At 45.8% G+C, this 17,203-nt stretch overlaps 1 long non-coding RNA gene across 1 annotated transcript in view; it reads right to left on the bottom strand.

Annotated features, from left to right (window-relative positions):
• The window catches only part of LOC135911375 (uncharacterized), a 51,376-nt gene extending 34,352 nt beyond the window's left edge, over positions 1-17,024 (bottom strand). The window contains exon 1 of the long non-coding RNA XR_010567296.1: positions 16,705-17,024. This is a non-coding gene — a long non-coding RNA (uncharacterized lncRNA). The remainder of the gene's footprint in view (positions 1-16,704) is intronic.
• Between the last annotated feature and the right edge of the window lie 179 nt (positions 17,025-17,203).

Below are 17,203 nucleotides of genomic sequence, written 5' to 3'. Positions count from 1 at the left end.
ATCCTGCAGCTCTGGACTCATACAGACCGGTATCACTGACCTCGTGTGCAGCGAAGCTAATGGAGAAGATGGCGTGCACAAGACTCACTTGGTATGTCGAGCAGGGTCGAAAACTACCATCGTGCATGACTGGGTTTCGGCAGCGTCTAAGCGCTCAAGACAATGTGCTGGACCTTCTAAGCCACATAGAACATTACAGTGCGGATGGCCTGTCGACACTTGCTGTTTTCGTGGATGTTTCTAAGGCTTACGACTACGTGTCTCAAAGAGCCATCATCAGCCAGTTGCAAGTTACAGGCGTCACGGGTCATCTCTTGCACTTCATACATACGTTCCTTAATGATCGTCGCATCAGAGTTCGTCTCGGCGACACTTTGAGCGATGAAATACGTATATTTCGCGGTGTGCCACAGGGGAGTGTTTTATTTCCCTTATTATTTAACACTGCCATGAGTAGCCTCCCAAGTGTACTAAACCATCGAACACCAGTGAAGATATCTATATATGCCGATGATATCTGCATTTGGGTCTCCGGCTACCAGCATCGCCGCCTTGCACGAATAGCCCAGGGAGCAGTAAAAGCCATTCAGGGCCACTTGGCAACGATTGGATTATCACTATCAGCAGAAAAATCATCATTCGTACTATTTCCTGGAGTGAAAAGAAAATCTACACGTTTGACGCTGAATTTGGACGGATACTAGATTCGACAAGTCACCAACGTCCGATTTCTGGGCGTTACCTTAGACCACAGGCTACTCTGGCGCCGCGGTGTTGACCACGTTGTTGCGTCATCGTCACCCAGGCTACATGTGCTCAAGCGAGTCGCTGGCATACGCTGGGGCAACCACCCGACGTCCATGCTACGGCTACATACAGCGTTGGTTACAAATCGAATCCTGTATCAGCTACCTCTGATGTCACCCTCAGACAGCCAATACGAGCGCTTAGAAGCCATCCACAGAAAAGGTATCCGACTTTGCCTTGGAGTCCCTCAGCCAGCGTCAAACAAGAAAGTGCTCTACGAAGCTGAGTCACGCCCTCTACGACTTCAGGCTTCCCAGGCTCTGATGATCCAGCTCCTACGATTGAGTGAGTCTACGCCCGGTAGAGCGCTCTTACGACGTATAGGTAACAGGCCGCGCTCACATTTTTATGCAGCATTGAACACGCTTCGCGTATTAGGATTGCGCTGCTCGAGACAGAGGGAAAGGATAGAACCACCCTGGACATTCGAGGACATCATATGCAACTTAAGTGTACCACGATTGCAATCAAAGAGCTGCATTCCATCTGCAGAAGCCAAGTCATTAGTCCTGGAACACCTGAACACGATTTACCCGAGTCACCTACAAGTATACACAGATGGCTCTGTCAAGGCAGACGAAGACCGCTGTGCAGCTGCATTCTATATTCCCTCTCTAAGATATACGTGGTCTGGCCGTCTGGACTGTATAGCCTCGCCGACAGTTGTGGAAGGCGCAGCAATAGCTTCTGCTCTGCGCAAATTAAAGACTTTGCCTCCGCAGAATGTGGTTGTCCTTACGGACTCAAAGGCCGCATTACAACAAATATACCGTGGTTTGCCATCCCTCAAGTTCCCACGCAAATCACTAGCCATCGTGAAAGAGCTCAACAACAAAGGCTTCACAGTAAAATTTCAATGGATTCCTTCCCACATTGGTATCTCAGGAAATGAAAAAGCTGATGCGCTTGCATACGCAGCGCTCTATCATCCTCCCAAAATCAAGGCCCCAAAGAGTAATCAAGTGCAAAAATCTGACATTCGAAATCACTTTGCGTCGCTTTGGGTTCCACCGCATATGCCCTGCGTAACCAAGCGATTGCACCGAGAGGAAGCCACACTTCTATATCGAATAAGGACAGGATCTGCAAATACACCGGCCTGGTTATTTAAAACGGGGCGAATCAATTCTCCGAACTGTCCGGCATGCAACGAGACAGGAGACATTGAGCACTTTTTGTGGTCCTGCCAGCAATTCCAAGATGAAAGAGACACTCTCCTGAAGAATCTGCAAAGCAAGAACCTTCCGCATGCGCGCCTGCACCACCTTATATTTCCCGCGGGATCAGTTATAGCCCGAAAAGAAACTTCACGTCTCCTCATCGAGTTCTTAAGAGAGACTGGTTTGATGGACACATGGTGAAACCCTACAGCGGTATTGTGCGAGACGCTCGGGCGGAGCAATTGCCGGCCTTGTTCGCCAGGCTAAACCCGCCTGTTGCTACAATTCACCACCACCATCACCAGATGGCTGAAGGTCTCACGTCATTTAGTGGGTAAACAGTGGTGAAGATTCATTACGCGGTCACATCACACGAATCTAGTTTGTACGGAGAGACTGCTAAAATTTTGCCGAGGGAAAAAGTACGATTGGCGAAGCGTACCGCCTATAACGTTTCTCGAATTCTGCGGCAACAAATTTATGCAAGAATACTTTTATCGACAACAGCGAGACAAAATTGTGCATTGATGCACTTCCCAGGAGGGTTCCTTCTTGATTTTTCATCCCGGAACCACAAACGCAGTAGATCGCGGCGCGCATTCCGCGGGTGCCGATGCTGGAGCTATGGCGTATTGAAATAGTGCAGTGTGTCGCCCGCTGGAGAAAACGTGCCTCTTTTTGCGATGAGGTCCTAGGGTGCTGGAGAACTTCGGTGTACTGCTGCGTCACCTGTCCCCGCAGCCTCAAGTCATTGCTGACAGGCGTAGGCATAATGCTGCAGCACAGGGCCTCTGAGATCGGTAGTTATAGTTGCACCGTAAAGCACCATCGCCGCGCCCTACGATTATGTGCGAGTGAAAGCATGCGAGGGGAGTCAGCGATCGTGGCTTAATCCCGCCCGCGCGTAAGGAAGGAGAGCGGGCAGGAAGTGCGCCATCGTCCGCCGCGCGCGAGGCGCCCAACCATCACCCAACGTTTCGAAGCACCGGGAGGAGGGGATTGAGGGGAGTGGCATTCTACCATAGGTGTTCTGTGATTCTACTCCGGCTGCATACTGCGTATGCAGTGGCTGCGCGCGGTCGCGCAGCCGTATCTTGAGAGCAATCTGCGCTGGTGGCAGAGTCTGGCTAGCTTTGTGTGTGTTGTGTGTTCTCGTAGCAGAGTTTGCGTTGAATCGATACACCGCACGAACGTCACTTCGCTCGCTGCTGCTGCCGCGCTTGCCCACGCTATATCGACAGCGAGTGTCCGCGGTCATCGAGTGTTATGTGTTCACGTTTGCTGAGCACGCTGACACCAGGCTTGTTAATTTAGCTAGCAAGCGAATGTTTACAAGTTGATACGGCCGATAAAAGTGCTATCCTTACTTGGTATGGCTGTCTGTTAATTTGCTATCGCAATCGATGCTTCGCCTTTCCGGCGAAACTGTGTCTTTCTTTATGTGCACAGCAAGCACTGGGTTGTAAATCATTTCTTTACTGCGATAGCAATTACGTGGACACTTCAGGCGCATTTCTGCCATCGTTCTCGCCGTGGCCGTGATGTTCCGTATAAAGTCCAAGGGTGATAATATCGTCGTCGCGCGCCGTATGCTGCATAAGCGAGTGAAAGCCTACAATGGTGAGCTAACGATGGCGGTTCAACTTTCTGCGCGCAAGGGAGAAAAGCAGGGAGGAAGTGCGCCTGTTCTCTCGTGTGCAAGGCACCGGGGGAGGGGAGGGAGGGGGCGTTCTACTGCGGCGGCTTCTGCATTAGCGCGGTGGCGTGGGCGCTATCTTGAAAGCAATCTGCGATGAACACAGAGTCTAGGCGCGCCGATAGCTCATAGCTTCATGTGCCTTGTTGTTTAGCCGCTTAGTTCTCGTTGAAACGAGGGGTAGCACGAAGGTCAGTTCGCTCGCTGCTGCTGCTGCGCTCCCTCCCTCCAGCGTTTTGACAGGGAGCTTCCACGGTCATCGAGTGAGATGCGTTAAAACTAAATTTTGGAGTTTAACGTGCCAAAACCACGATCTGAATATAAGGCACGCCATAGTGGGGGACTCGGACATAATTGTGATCGTCTGGAGTTCTTTAACGTGAACCTAAATCCAAGAAATGCACGGGTGTTTTCGCATTTCGCCCCCATCGAAATTCGGCCACCATGGACACGATAGCTGCCGATATCTGCCGATAGCAGTAGTGCTGCTGTCTACTCGCCAATGAAAGCGCGCGCCCCATGTCAGCAAACAAGAAATTGCCGTATATGAGCGCATTTGTGACTACATCGAAACAATACGCCACAATATATAATTGTATGGCGCCGTTACGAAAACGCGCAGTTCTCTCCCTCTTGACGAGAATTAAGAACACTGGCGTCTACGAGGTGTAGTGGCATTTAGTGGCAAGTTATGCGTGCAAGATTTGCTGGAAGATATACAAGCAGTGTTTGAAGTATGATATGACATGTTAATTATGTTGTGGAAAAATTTTTATCATCCCGCATCACGACGTACTGAAAGTAATGCTAGTTTCAGCGTAGGGATGGCAGACGAGGGTTAAAAATAGCGTTCATACTGGTGAAAAATGAAGCGAACGGCTTTTTTCTGAACTGTTTTTAGTTTGATTATCTTATTTTGGTTATGGTGTGACCACACTGAGGTGGCGTAGTCGATAACGGGGTGAATAAGAGTTCTATACATTAAGAGTTTAGTGGCTTTCGGAGCCTTCTGCAAAGTACGACGTAGGTATCCAAGTTGTTTTAGGCCCCTTGAACATGTGTGGTCAATGTGTGTAGTCCATGAGAGATGGTGAGCAAATGTATTTATATTGCCGAACTCTGGTTAAAGATGATCCATTCAAGGAATATGTCGAAATTATACGCCCCGCTCTTTTCGTGAAGGACAAAACAACCGTTCTTTTTGAAATTATTGTTAATTTTTCATTTTCACACCAAGCACCGAAAGAGACAAACGAATCGTGCAATCGCTTACAACTAGTCGCACAGTCAATCACGTCTATAAGAAGCAATCGTTAGCGTAAAAATGAATGCTGAAAAAAAAACATTTTTTTCAGAGGTCATTGACATAAATAAAAAACAATAAAGGACCCAGGACTGGTCCTTAAGGAACCTCAGAGCCTACTTCAAGAATTGATCTTGCAGAACTGAAGTCGACGTATTGGGACCGGTTAGAAAGAAAACTAGCAATCCAATCGACCAGACGGGAATTCTTCAGTACTGCATTTAATTGTTACAAGAGGTGAAAATGAAGTAATGAATCCAAAGCTTTTTAAGAATCAATGAAGATAGCATTAACCGAGATCTAATTGATAAACAATGTCATGAGTAAAGTCAGTTAACTGTGTGATGGTACTGAAACCACGTCTAAAGCCATGCTGAACATTAGTTAGAATGTTGTTCGACTGAACAAAATCTTGTAAATAATATGTTCCAGTATTTTGGACGAGTGAGGAGTTAAAGAAATTGGTCTGTAATTTGTTACGTCTGTCGTGTTTCTTTTTTTTATTGATATGATATAAGGAGATGTTGGCGCGCAATTTAAGGCGCCGGCTACTCCTTATCCCTTGGGTGGTTCCGTCATACATCATTCAGGGTTCACGGTTACATATCAAATAATCATTTCACACAAGCACCAGGACTTATAAAGCAACGTTTCCACAGGAAGACTATGGCAAATGTCTCCACACCTATGTAGTCGAAAGTAGAAAGTAGAAAGTAGAAGAGTAGAGTAGAATAGAGTAGAAGTAGAAGTAGAAAGTAGAAACGATACTGTTGCCTAATAACACATGGTCTAGTCAGCGGGTGGTATATACATCGTCTAAATATATTAGCACATACAGTCACAACAAAGCAGTCAACATAACATAATTCCCAAACAGATGGATATATAGAGTCACAATGAAATGAACAGAACAATGAAAGCACTAATAAGGTCCAGCGATGCCGCTGTCTTCAAAAAAAGTCTTTAGTGCTTTTAAAGCGCTCTTCTGCAAGGCCGTTGTTGGCCAAGAGCTCAAACGTTTCCTTAAACTGAAAGGTCTGCGGTCTAATTTACTTAGCGCTGATTTAAGTCGGCATCTTGGTGTGTCGTGATGTGGGCAATCTAGAAGTAGGTGATATAAGTCTTCATCTACAAATCCGCAATCACATTCGGGGGTTTCCGCTCGGGTAATTCTGTGTAAGAAATGCTTTGTGTAGGCAGTGCCTAGCCTTAATCGATGAATGAGCGTTTCCATAGTTCTATCTAATGACAATGAAAATTTGAATTCAATAAATGGATCAATATGATATAAGTCAGAGCTCTTAGAATTCTGGCCAAACCAAGTGTTTCTAGACACGTTGAAAGACGTTGTCCTTATAATGCAGCGCAATTCATTCTTTGATATTGGGAGCGGAGCCGTATCATCTTTCAGGTGCGCTTGTCGTGCTGCTTCATCGGCTGCTGTGTTGCCAGGAATGTCGCAATGCCCTGGTATCCACTGGAATGCTATTGCATGTTTCGCTTCGCTTGCCTTTGTGAGGTATTTAAGTGTTTCATATATTATACTGTCGCTGAATGTTTTCCCCTTTGTGCTGCAGAGTGATGTTAGAGCCGCCTGTGAATCGCTGAAAATTACCCATTTTTGCGCTTCTGTTACTGACAATATAAATTTTACCGCACGTAGGATTGCGAACAGTTTAGCCGTTGTGGACGAAGTCGCACAAGATAACTTAAATGATTCTTGTTTGTTGAGGTGCGGTATAATGAATGATGAAGTTGAAGAGGTTGCTGTACTGGAGCCGTCTGTATAGACGTGTGTGTATCCTGAATACCGCATATATATCTGGTATAGTGCTAGTTGTTGAGCAGCATGAATGAACATGTCTCTTTTGCTGAATATCCCTTCTACTGACAATTCAATTTTTGGAACTGTAAGCAGCCATGGAGGATATTCGATGTCTGAGTTCCAAAATTCATTTTCTGGCAATATGTGAAGATTTTTTTGAATTTCTATATGAACATAACTTCTATCTCGTTTCATTATGTCTAGAGCCAATGGGTGGTTTTTATGCTGGGTTTGAAGGCGGAAATAATGCCGGCACGTTTCTGTAGTTCGCATAACTGGAAATGGTGATTGGCGAGTCTCAGCTATTACAAGAGAACTCGAAGTCGCTCGTGGAACTCCTAGACATAGTTACCTGTTTTATACAAGAGTATTACTCTTGCAAGTTTCCACGATGAACGATTCCTTTTTCTAAAGACTTATTGAATATCATTTCACGATAGCGTGAGGTACATTGGGAATACCGAAGTAAAAACGAGTTGGGAATACCGTAATAGCCACTAGATTTCATTTGTTCTGAATGTAAAATCAAATTAAGGACGCCATTAACTGTAAGGTTGGAAACAAAAAATCTGAATCCTTTTCAAAAGCAGCGTAGACATGAGAATCGTTTGCGTACACAGAATGGAAATATTCATTGAATGCATTGGAGATGCGTGCAGGATCATTTACATTTTCATCATTGATGGTAAATGAAGATGAAGAATCAGTAGAAGGCATGATAAAACGCCAGAGCTTCCGAGGATTACTCTTAGAAATCCTGGCAGCTCGAAATCAAAGAAAAAATCTTTGGCCATAACTATTTTCAAATTTAGTTCCTCTTTGGCAGATGTGAATTTAGCAATGGCATCAGGGTGAAACGGCGTTATTAATGTCTCAGTCTGCTAACCCGACGAGATAATTTCCAAATTTCTCTTTTCATCCAAGCGATGGCACATTTTTTTTCTTACTTTTTAACGGAGCAAAGCGTTGAATACACAGCTTTGTGATGTTTTCAAATTTGGTCCGCTAGTGTATACACGTCACAATCTTTACTGAGTGTGCAAAATGATTCGAAGCCTTTTGATAAAACTTCATGTATAGATGTGTCGTAAGAGCAATTAAAGTTGAAAAACGTTTTCGGCACGTGGTTTACAGATTGTGCAATTAATAATAATAATAATATTTGGGGTTTTACGTGCCAAAACCACTGTCTGATTATGAGGCACGCCGTAGTGGAGGACTCCGGAAATTTTGACCACCTGGGGTTCTTTAACGTGCACCTAAATATAAGCACATGGGTGTTTTCGCATTTCGCACCCATCGAAATGCGGCCGCCGTGGCCGGGATTCGATCCCGCGACCTCGTGCTCAGCAGCCCAAGCAGCAGGTTGCTCAGCAGCCACTGAGCAACCACGGCGGGTAGATTGTGCAAATTAGCGATATAAACAATGCCTAGTGTTCTAAAGTTCCGTCAGTAATTTCGCACTCGGGCAGCTTATCATCAAGGTCTGAACTAATAAACACGAGGTCAAGAAGTGCGTTCTCTCTTGTTGCGCCATCAGCTACTTGTATAAGCCCAAAAGATAAAGAAACGCTAATTTTTTCGCCACCTAAAGAACTGCGATGCGATAGTGAGGGCCAGTGAATATCTGGTGTAATAAAGTCTCTCATTAGAATTAAACTAGATGCACGGAAAATGTACACGTGTATATAATCAGCGAGAACAGAAATGTTATCGGGTGAGGAGGCAGGTGGATGGTAGAAAACGGAGACTATGGGCCCTATAACGTAAAACTATTCCAATATGTTTTATTCCAGTCTCCGGATGTCAAATTTGCGTAACCGCCGACGTAAACACCGGGCGGTCACCCGCAGAGTTGTCTGAACAGACCAATCAAACGCGCTCCTCGTTCATAGGAAGTCAATTTTGTTTGCTTGAAAAACGAATAACATTGCCTGCACTGAGCGGGTTGTATTATCTAATTGGCTGACAAGAGGCGAGGAGCAGAGGAGCACGCTCAAGTGGAGAGGGATTCGACAGGGCCGAGCCACTGCACTGAAAGTCGATAACCGGATGAAGAGAGTGGTGCCGCCGTCTGCTATTGGTCCGCTTTCCCTTACTTAGTTTACGGTGGCTGGTCGAAAATCGCAGCGGCATGCAACGGAAGCTTAAGAATGACGCTAAAACAGATCCTCAGCAAAGAAGAGCTGGCAGAAGGAAGTCGTACACGTTCCGAAAGTGCTAGAAAACGTTACACGGCCACCCATGCTCTCCGGCATGTGCGAGTAGCCAGCGCCTGAGCGATCGGTGGCAGTCATCTTTTATTCCTTTCGGAACGGGGCAGCCTGAGGCTATTCAGAAGAAAATTCAGTTTTGTTCGGCATATTATTGCATCTTTAATGCGTGCACGTCACTTTGACGAGCTGTGTTTTTGCGGTTTTGTGACGTCGCGTGACAGGCAGGTGAAGTGGGTGCAGCCGAAAACTTTTGACCAATAGCTGGGTGCTAATGGCGAAAAGGAGTCGAATCAGAAATAACAATTTTTCTTTTTTTGAGTCAAATCATGCATAATCAGTGTGTACACGTCATATGAGATGGCGAGCTATCGCGGTTTTCGTGACGTCGCGTGACATACAGGTGAAGTGGGGGTGGCCCAAAAAAGTTTGACCGATCGCGGAGGGCTGATTACAGAATTGGAATAGAAAAGTTTGGAATAGTTTTACGTTATAGCACCCTATGATTGTTTTTTCGCCTAGGTAAAAATTACACCAAACAGACTCAAGATCTTCTGGAAGATAGACAACTGAAAACTTGAAGTCAGATTTAAAAAAAAAGAAAAAGAACGACGACTCCACCTCTGTTGCCAGTTTTGCGGTCTGATCGGACAGCTACATAGCCGTGTGAAGTGATTTCAGAGTCATATATGTGATCGTGAAACCAAGTTTCAGTGACACCAATAAAATGAGGGGAATAGGAGGTTGCCAGGGAAAGAAACAGCGGGAGCTTATCGACTAGACTTCTTGCATTCAAATTCAAGAAAGTAAGCATGTAAGAGTCGCAGATATACCAATGTGAAGACGACGTAGGCAGGCGAGTGTTTGGCAAGCCTTCAGAAAGACTGGAATTATTCATTATGGTGTTTGCAGCGAGACCTGAGTCATCAACTAGCGCGTTAGCTGTGTCATTCCACCTGTAGCAGGCACCAATTATAAGAACGTGGGCGTAACGCAACCTCCCCACAGAGCCAAGGTCACGAAAAGAAGCGGCTGCTTCCTATAGCTTTTTGCGAATGACTCGTACATTAGCTGAGAAATCTTGAGCGACGTAAAATTGTGTTCCTTTAAGCTTTGAGACAATTTTAATTATTTCAGTCTTATTCTTGAAGTCTAATATAACTGGGTGGGATCTACGTTCACGTTTGGTGCCAATTCTGTGACAGCGTTCGTTGGGCAGGCATTCAATTGGAAGTTTCTCTGTGAAAAACTGACGTACACTAGACAAAATCATGTGAGAGTTTTCCGCATCATGTTCATCAAGGTCTATGCAAAATTATATTGTTCCGTCTGGAACAATTTTCAAGGTCATCATTTTTTTCTATTAGTTCCGAAATGGCCTGAGATAAAGAGCATACATGAGAGTCAGAATGATCAAACGAGATCTAGAATCTTTTTTTTTTTTGATGGCGGCCACATGCAATTCCAGAGCGTTGAAACGATTCCTGACGGTTTGCTGGAATAGCTTGATGTCAGCGATGTCACGATCCATCCGTTTCTGCCCAGCCAATAGTTTGGCCAGCATTTCGGAAATATTGTTCGAGTCCTTATCGGTTTGATCAGGTTCAGATGAGCACGAAGTTTTATCTGAAAACTGGTGCTATGACCACTATTTAATCCTACATCACCGCTAAGGACAAGCTGAGTTACGCATCTACAGTACATGCATAAAATGAGACAGAAAGCTCTGTGGGCAAGAGAGCAGCAGCAAGATATTGCAAGCTATTGGCTTGATCAGAATAAGAGCAAAATACCATTTGAAGTGAACAACGTCTCCATTCACAGAGTCCCGGTTTCTTTAAATTGGTTCTCCCATCGTTCGGATCACCGAGGCTTTTGCCCTCTATAGACCTCTTCATCGGGCAAGGAGGAAAGGGTGCGCGGCGAGCCTTTCCTCCTCTCTGGCTTGTGCGATCCGGCGCGGCGCTGCTTGAAAGTATTGCAGTCGCGTGCTGCGGAACGATTTCGAAACGTTTTAGATCGTACTTTGTAAAATTTACTCAATGTCCGTTCATATAAGGTCGTCAGGGAAGCCTTTCGGTGTATCGGTGACTACAGTACGCTGAAATATCTCTTCGGGGTGCAACCACGCGACGCGCATTATCAGCCGCGGTGTGCGTATGTGTTTGCGTATATCGCTATATGTTCATATGAATAATGCTATATGAACACATAGCATTATCGCTATGTGTTCGCGTATATTTTGCTTATATCGCTTTTAATTCAACCAAGAGAACCAGCGCCTCTGTATTACCAGCAAGAGATGGTAAATCTGCTCACTATCTGATTGGTTGGTGTAGGTACTAAAACATAACACGTAAGAGCGCATGCTCCTGTACGGCCAACCTAAGGCAACCACGAAGCGTCCAAGCGGCAGGTGCTATCAAATTATCATGATACGGTGGCATCGTTCTCACGCATTTTAAGTCTAGATAGGCTTGAAATCATTATATGTCTACTCTAGCTTTCCTGCATGAAGCCGATGGCGCTGCTCAACACAGCGATCACTGCGGTTGGTGAACGAGCATGGTACATATATAAGCTATGTGCTTCGGCATTGACTTTTTGCCCTGTAACGCCATAATATCCGAGGTGGATCGCATGAAAAGAATGCGATAGCTATTCTTGAGGACAAAATTTCCGTAATACGTGTGAGTGCGTCATAGAGAACTGAACGAACACATTAAAAAAAATCGGTTGCCATCCTCTTCCTCGAAAAAGAAAGAGAAAACGGGCTAACGACGCAGTACGACCTCACACAGTCATGCTGCACAACGTTTCTACATCTATAAAAGTTGATGCCGCATGCTTGGACCATGCGCTATATAGAACAAAGATATCTGTAATCCAGCACTTACTACTGCTCAGGATGCTCGCGCAGATCGTAAACGGTCACTTTGCTGGACGAATATAGTTTCCACTGTAAGGTATACTGTTATTACTAACCAAAACTATTTTATTCATGGGTAGAAGCCTCATCCACCGAACCAAGCATTCACGCAATCTAATCTGCAGCTAACAGTTTCAACGCTTGTCAAGGTATGACAGCACAGCTCCTATCGTAGCAGAACGGTACCCATGCTGTTACGATCATCACGTATGTCTCATTGCTCCAAAACCGCAGCTTAGAACTAGAGGATAATACTGCAATAAGGTCACATTAGTGACTGGAACTTTCAGAAATACACAATTGATTTCTGAGGCTGGTTGTAGGCTCGAACGCGCGCGCACACATCGCGCTGCGTGTTCTGTTCAGTTCAACACCAGCAGAAAATCTGGCGATACCGACTGAAACCACTTCAGTATGTCTCACAGAACCGTTTTCCACGTAGAAGACGCCACGTCATACTAAGTAGACCGCCCGAGCGCGAAAACAAACGCCAGAAACTACCACCGAGCGTATACCTGGCTTGCAAGACGGAGCGCTCACCCGAACCAGCTAGCCGACTGCCTATAGATGGCGCAACTGCGTAGCAATATGGTGGCGCCCATGAAAAAACGGTCCGTGTGATATGACTGACCTCACTTTCCTTACGTCTCTTCTGGCGTTCCACAGGGCAGCGTTCTAGGCCCACTTCTTTTCTTCATCTATATAAGTGACCTGACAAATAACATATCTTTGCCGATGACTGCATGTTATACAGACCAATAAATAAACTGTCCCGACGACCACCTGATCCTTCAGGATGATCTTAACATTATCTCTAACCGGTGTAACACCTGGCTCATGGCCCTAAATACAAATAAATGCAAAATTATTTTGTCTGGACGTAAGCGTGACGTTTATAATTTTTCCTACCACATACAAGAAGACAAGCTGTCCCGGACATCATCTTATAAATATCTCGGCGTTTACCTTAGGCCAGGCCTCTCCTGGTATGATCACATCATTGCTTCCTGCGCGAAAGCCTCAAAAATGATAGAGTATTAACGCCACAACCTCCGTCATTGTCCCTCCAATGTTCGCAGATTATCCTGTCTAACTTTCGCCCACCCACAACTTGAATATGGCTCGTCTATTTCGTCCCCTTCCGCTCATTGTCAAATTAAGAGGTTTGAAGCAGTTCAGAACAAAGCCGCCCGTTACATTTCAAGGAACTATGACCACCATTCCAGTGTGACTCAGCTTAAACTCGATTATTCCTTTCAACCATTGACCTTTCGCCGTCAAATGTCTTTCCTATGCCTTTTTCACAAGTGCGTCTACAGCAATAAAAAAGCCTCGTTACATTTTGAACTTTTTGCCGTCTTTTCCCGATACCATCTTTTCCCGTCACGCAGGCAACATAATCACCTCAGCTTCCCGCGCATCTTTGGTAACACGAACGCTTTTAACACATTCGCACTCCCGCAAGTCATCCGCATGTGGAATGATCTTCCCGATCATATCGCCTCTGATAATAACCTGAATACATTTCGTAACAAGCTTGAGGTAAATTTTTTGCAATAGCGCTGTATCATGGATTAGTCGTTAAGTTTAAAATTTGTTTATTTTGTGATGTGTTGCATTTTCTTCTTCACTTGAACTGAAACGCTCTTTCAGTGCTTATTTCTCAAACGTATTTTGTTGTGTTGCGTTTTCTTTTTTCACCTGCGTCGGAACCTTGTTTTGTATTTTACAATTTACTTTGTTGCGTTACGTTTCGATGTTCACTTGCTTAGTAACCCTGTTCTTTACTACTTTGCTTCTACTTTCATTGTATTGACTAAACCCCCTTACTCAATGCCTTTTGGTCCTGTAAGGCATTTTAAGTAAATAAATAACTAAACGCATATATAAGACGCTGCACTACACTCTTAAACTAATGTACACCCGTGAGCAAAAGTATACGGACCACAGGGTTGCCGGAAAAACTAAATGTCTTTGCAATTAACGTGCGTAAACTAAAATTGACGAGTACACTGGAAAGTTCACAATGCTAAGTTTGGACTGCAGTCCTCAATTTCAAGGTGCATTCACAGGCAGAGAAAAAAAATTGGCTTTATCGGGCATTCCCTGGTCTGTATACTGGTCCGTACTCCCGGTCCGTAACGGGCAATCCCTAGTCCGTATACGACCCAAAGGGTGTACACCCTTTGGGTCGTATCTTGTCACACGATAATTGTCATCTGTCTTGCTTGCGGTTCCTTCCTTGAAAACACTGCGCCCGCTAATTTCCTGTCGTGAATGCTCTGTCATGCTGATAACGCTCAGTTATTTGCTTGCTTTTTTTACGACAGGTGTCACATACAGTGAGCTTTTTTTATATCATCAAAACTCACCGACGATTACGATACTTCTTAATGCGGAATTTAAGTGCAGCTCGATACGTGTTTTCATTTTGCAATATATAGAGGCAAAGAATTTGAGAGAGGCATGTAGCATATTCGATAATAGTCGAAAATCTGATCTGCGGGTCAAGCGTGTTGGTTTTTGTACATGACTCGTCGGAAGTTTCAGTATGATCGATAGTACCGCGTGGCTTCCAGAAAGTACTAGACAATTTGCGTCGCGCATGCAATCAGATTACAAAACAGCCGAAAACCTTGACAATCAAAACAAGGGGCGCTATTCTAGACATTCCGCCATTTTATTCGATGCGTGACGTAGACGCGACGCGAATAAAATGGCGCTGACGGCTCCATTTTGCTTTCGTAACATGACACCAACTTCACGCTTTGCCTAAGAAACTGAAATGAAGGCACTGAACGTAAAGTTCTCGGTAAAGCAAAACAGTTTTCCTCACCAGTAAAAATAAAGCAGCTATCTCAAAGCGTATGATTATTCTGTCGAAAACGCTTCTCGCTTCCGTCGTCTCCTACGTACAAGCCGTCGTCTGCTTCAATAGCTAGGATGCGTGTCCCCGGGCAACGGAATGAGTCATCTTACGTTGGCGCCAACGCGCGTGTTTTCTACCTTGAGACAACATACGCGACCTACCAGGGGTGATGAGCGCACGTTCTAGGCCACGTTATCGCTATCTCACGAAACGCAAGTGACTCAGCCCGACTCGGCTGGCTCAGAAACGGCCGAATATCACTGATAGCGTTGCGCGCGCCAGAGATATCCACTAGAGCGACGCAAGCGCCGGCGCTGCCATCTCTTGTTCAGTTCGCTGGTTACTCGCACCACAGGAAGAAACTTCAAGGCGCCGCCTTGCGTACATTCCTTTTTATAAATTAGAAAGAGGCCGTTGTCATAACTTTTGATTGCGCGAAAAGGCATTAGTCTTGATTACAATACAAACGTAGCAGTGAAAAGTGGACAATGTTGCAGAAGGTTTGCTATATTCAGCCAAAATGATGGCCCATAACAACACAAATGCCAACACCACCCGAGAGCGATGCAAAGACTATGAGCACGCATTATGAACAAAAGATTTTCATGGGGCCAAACGACGGGGAAAATGTGGCCATACACATTTCTCTCGGCTGCCATTGCATATGGCTGCTCCTTAGAATAATTCGCGCGGCTCGTCGCACCACAAATTATGCCGGAAAATCTCTGCAATGGCAGCCCAGCGCAATGTCACGCAACGTCAAATTGAGGTTTACGAAACGGCCCTTCCTGTGACGCTCCCCACAGCATATTCCTTCAACCAATCAGCAAGCTGATATGGCGCCTATCTCGGATCGCCACCGCATATTCGCAAAATTACAGATGCATATTAAAATTATGGGATTTTACGTGCCAAAACCACTTTCTGATTATGAGGCACGCCGTAGTGTAGGACTCCGGAAATTTCGACAACCTGGGGTTCTTTAACGTGCTCCTAAATCTAAGTACACGAGGGTTTTTGCATTTCGCCCCCATCGATATGCGGCCGCCGTGGCCGGGATTCGGTCCCGCGACCGCGTGCTCAGGAGCCCAACACCATAGCCACTGAGCAACCACGGCGGGTAAGATGCATTTCACTGGCTTCTGTACGCTACCGCTCACTTTATTTTTGAAGCGCTAACGTCGCAATATAGCCGCCAAGCTCCAAAAGAATGTATTAGTCGATAAAATTTGCAGCTCCACGTCACGTTTCGTCATCTCGATGAAAACGCGAAATTGGATTTTGCAAAACTTCCGTTTCCCGGCGCAAATTTCAAGGCACGTGAGCTCTCCACACCCAATCAGAAAGTCAACATGGCGGATAATGGCGGCCATGCAGCCGCCATGCGTGTCGAGAATAGCGCCAAAGCGCGCGAGTGAGACCAAACCATGCAAGCCAAACAAGCGCGATCGAGTGAGAGCTTACGCGAGCACACGATAGTACGAAACGAGCGGTCCGGCTGAGACCAGATGCGAGTACGCATCGAGCAGTCGAGCGGGTCGGCATGAACCCCTTTTCCGCGCGAACGTCACTGAAGGAGCCGCTCTCATTGATTTCCGCCGTTCGCGGCTCCCATCTCCCGCTCCGAGTTCACCTTTTCATCTTTCAATGTGCTCGTTCGCTCGGTTACTCCGCCGCCGACGCTGCCGCCCGCCGTAGGAACGGGCGCCTAAGAGCTGTGTTCTAAATAAAGTTGCAGTTTCGCCAGAAAGGTGAAGCATTGATAACGATAGCAAAGTATTACATTATTACACGAATGTTCTCACTTTTACTGGCAGCATAAATTGCAGTCAACATTTGCTCACTTAATAAATTAACAAGCATGGTCTAACACGTGCACGGACAAGCATGAACAGATCTCACCAGCCGACCGCGATCCCTCGTTGTCATAACGCTGGAGTGGTGAAGGGGGCTGGAAGCGGCAACGAACGCATTGTACTGCCACTCGCTTCACTGCGTCTCGGAAACTTAAACTATGTGACCTCCAACACTAGGGACGCGGTAAGAAACCGCGCATGAAGCCATTAGCCATATCGGTTCGAAAAATCTTTGCACCAGCCGCAGACAACCTCCGAGATATGGTTGGCGGCTAGATACAGCACGAAAACTGCGTATGCGCTCAGCCGCGCGGAAGGCTACGTGTAGCTACGGCAGGGCTAGAAAACACGCCCTCATCCCACCCCCCTATAGCGCGCACTTGATTGCGTGACCTGTAGTATAGGCAAACGCACGATTTAGCGCTTAAAAAAAAAAGAACCGAACTGAGCAACGAGGCAAAAAAGGCAACAAGAAAGGTAGATTGCTGGTCCAACTGGATTAACCTTTGGAAAGTGATAACAGCAAGTCATGGTGTGACAGAGGG

The sequence above is a fragment of the Dermacentor albipictus genome, chromosome 1 (assembly GCF_038994185.2).
Source record: "Dermacentor albipictus isolate Rhodes 1998 colony chromosome 1, USDA_Dalb.pri_finalv2, whole genome shotgun sequence".
Taxonomy (NCBI): Eukaryota; Metazoa; Arthropoda; class Arachnida; order Ixodida; family Ixodidae; genus Dermacentor; species Dermacentor albipictus.
This window is presented reverse-complemented; position numbering and strand designations above follow the sequence as displayed.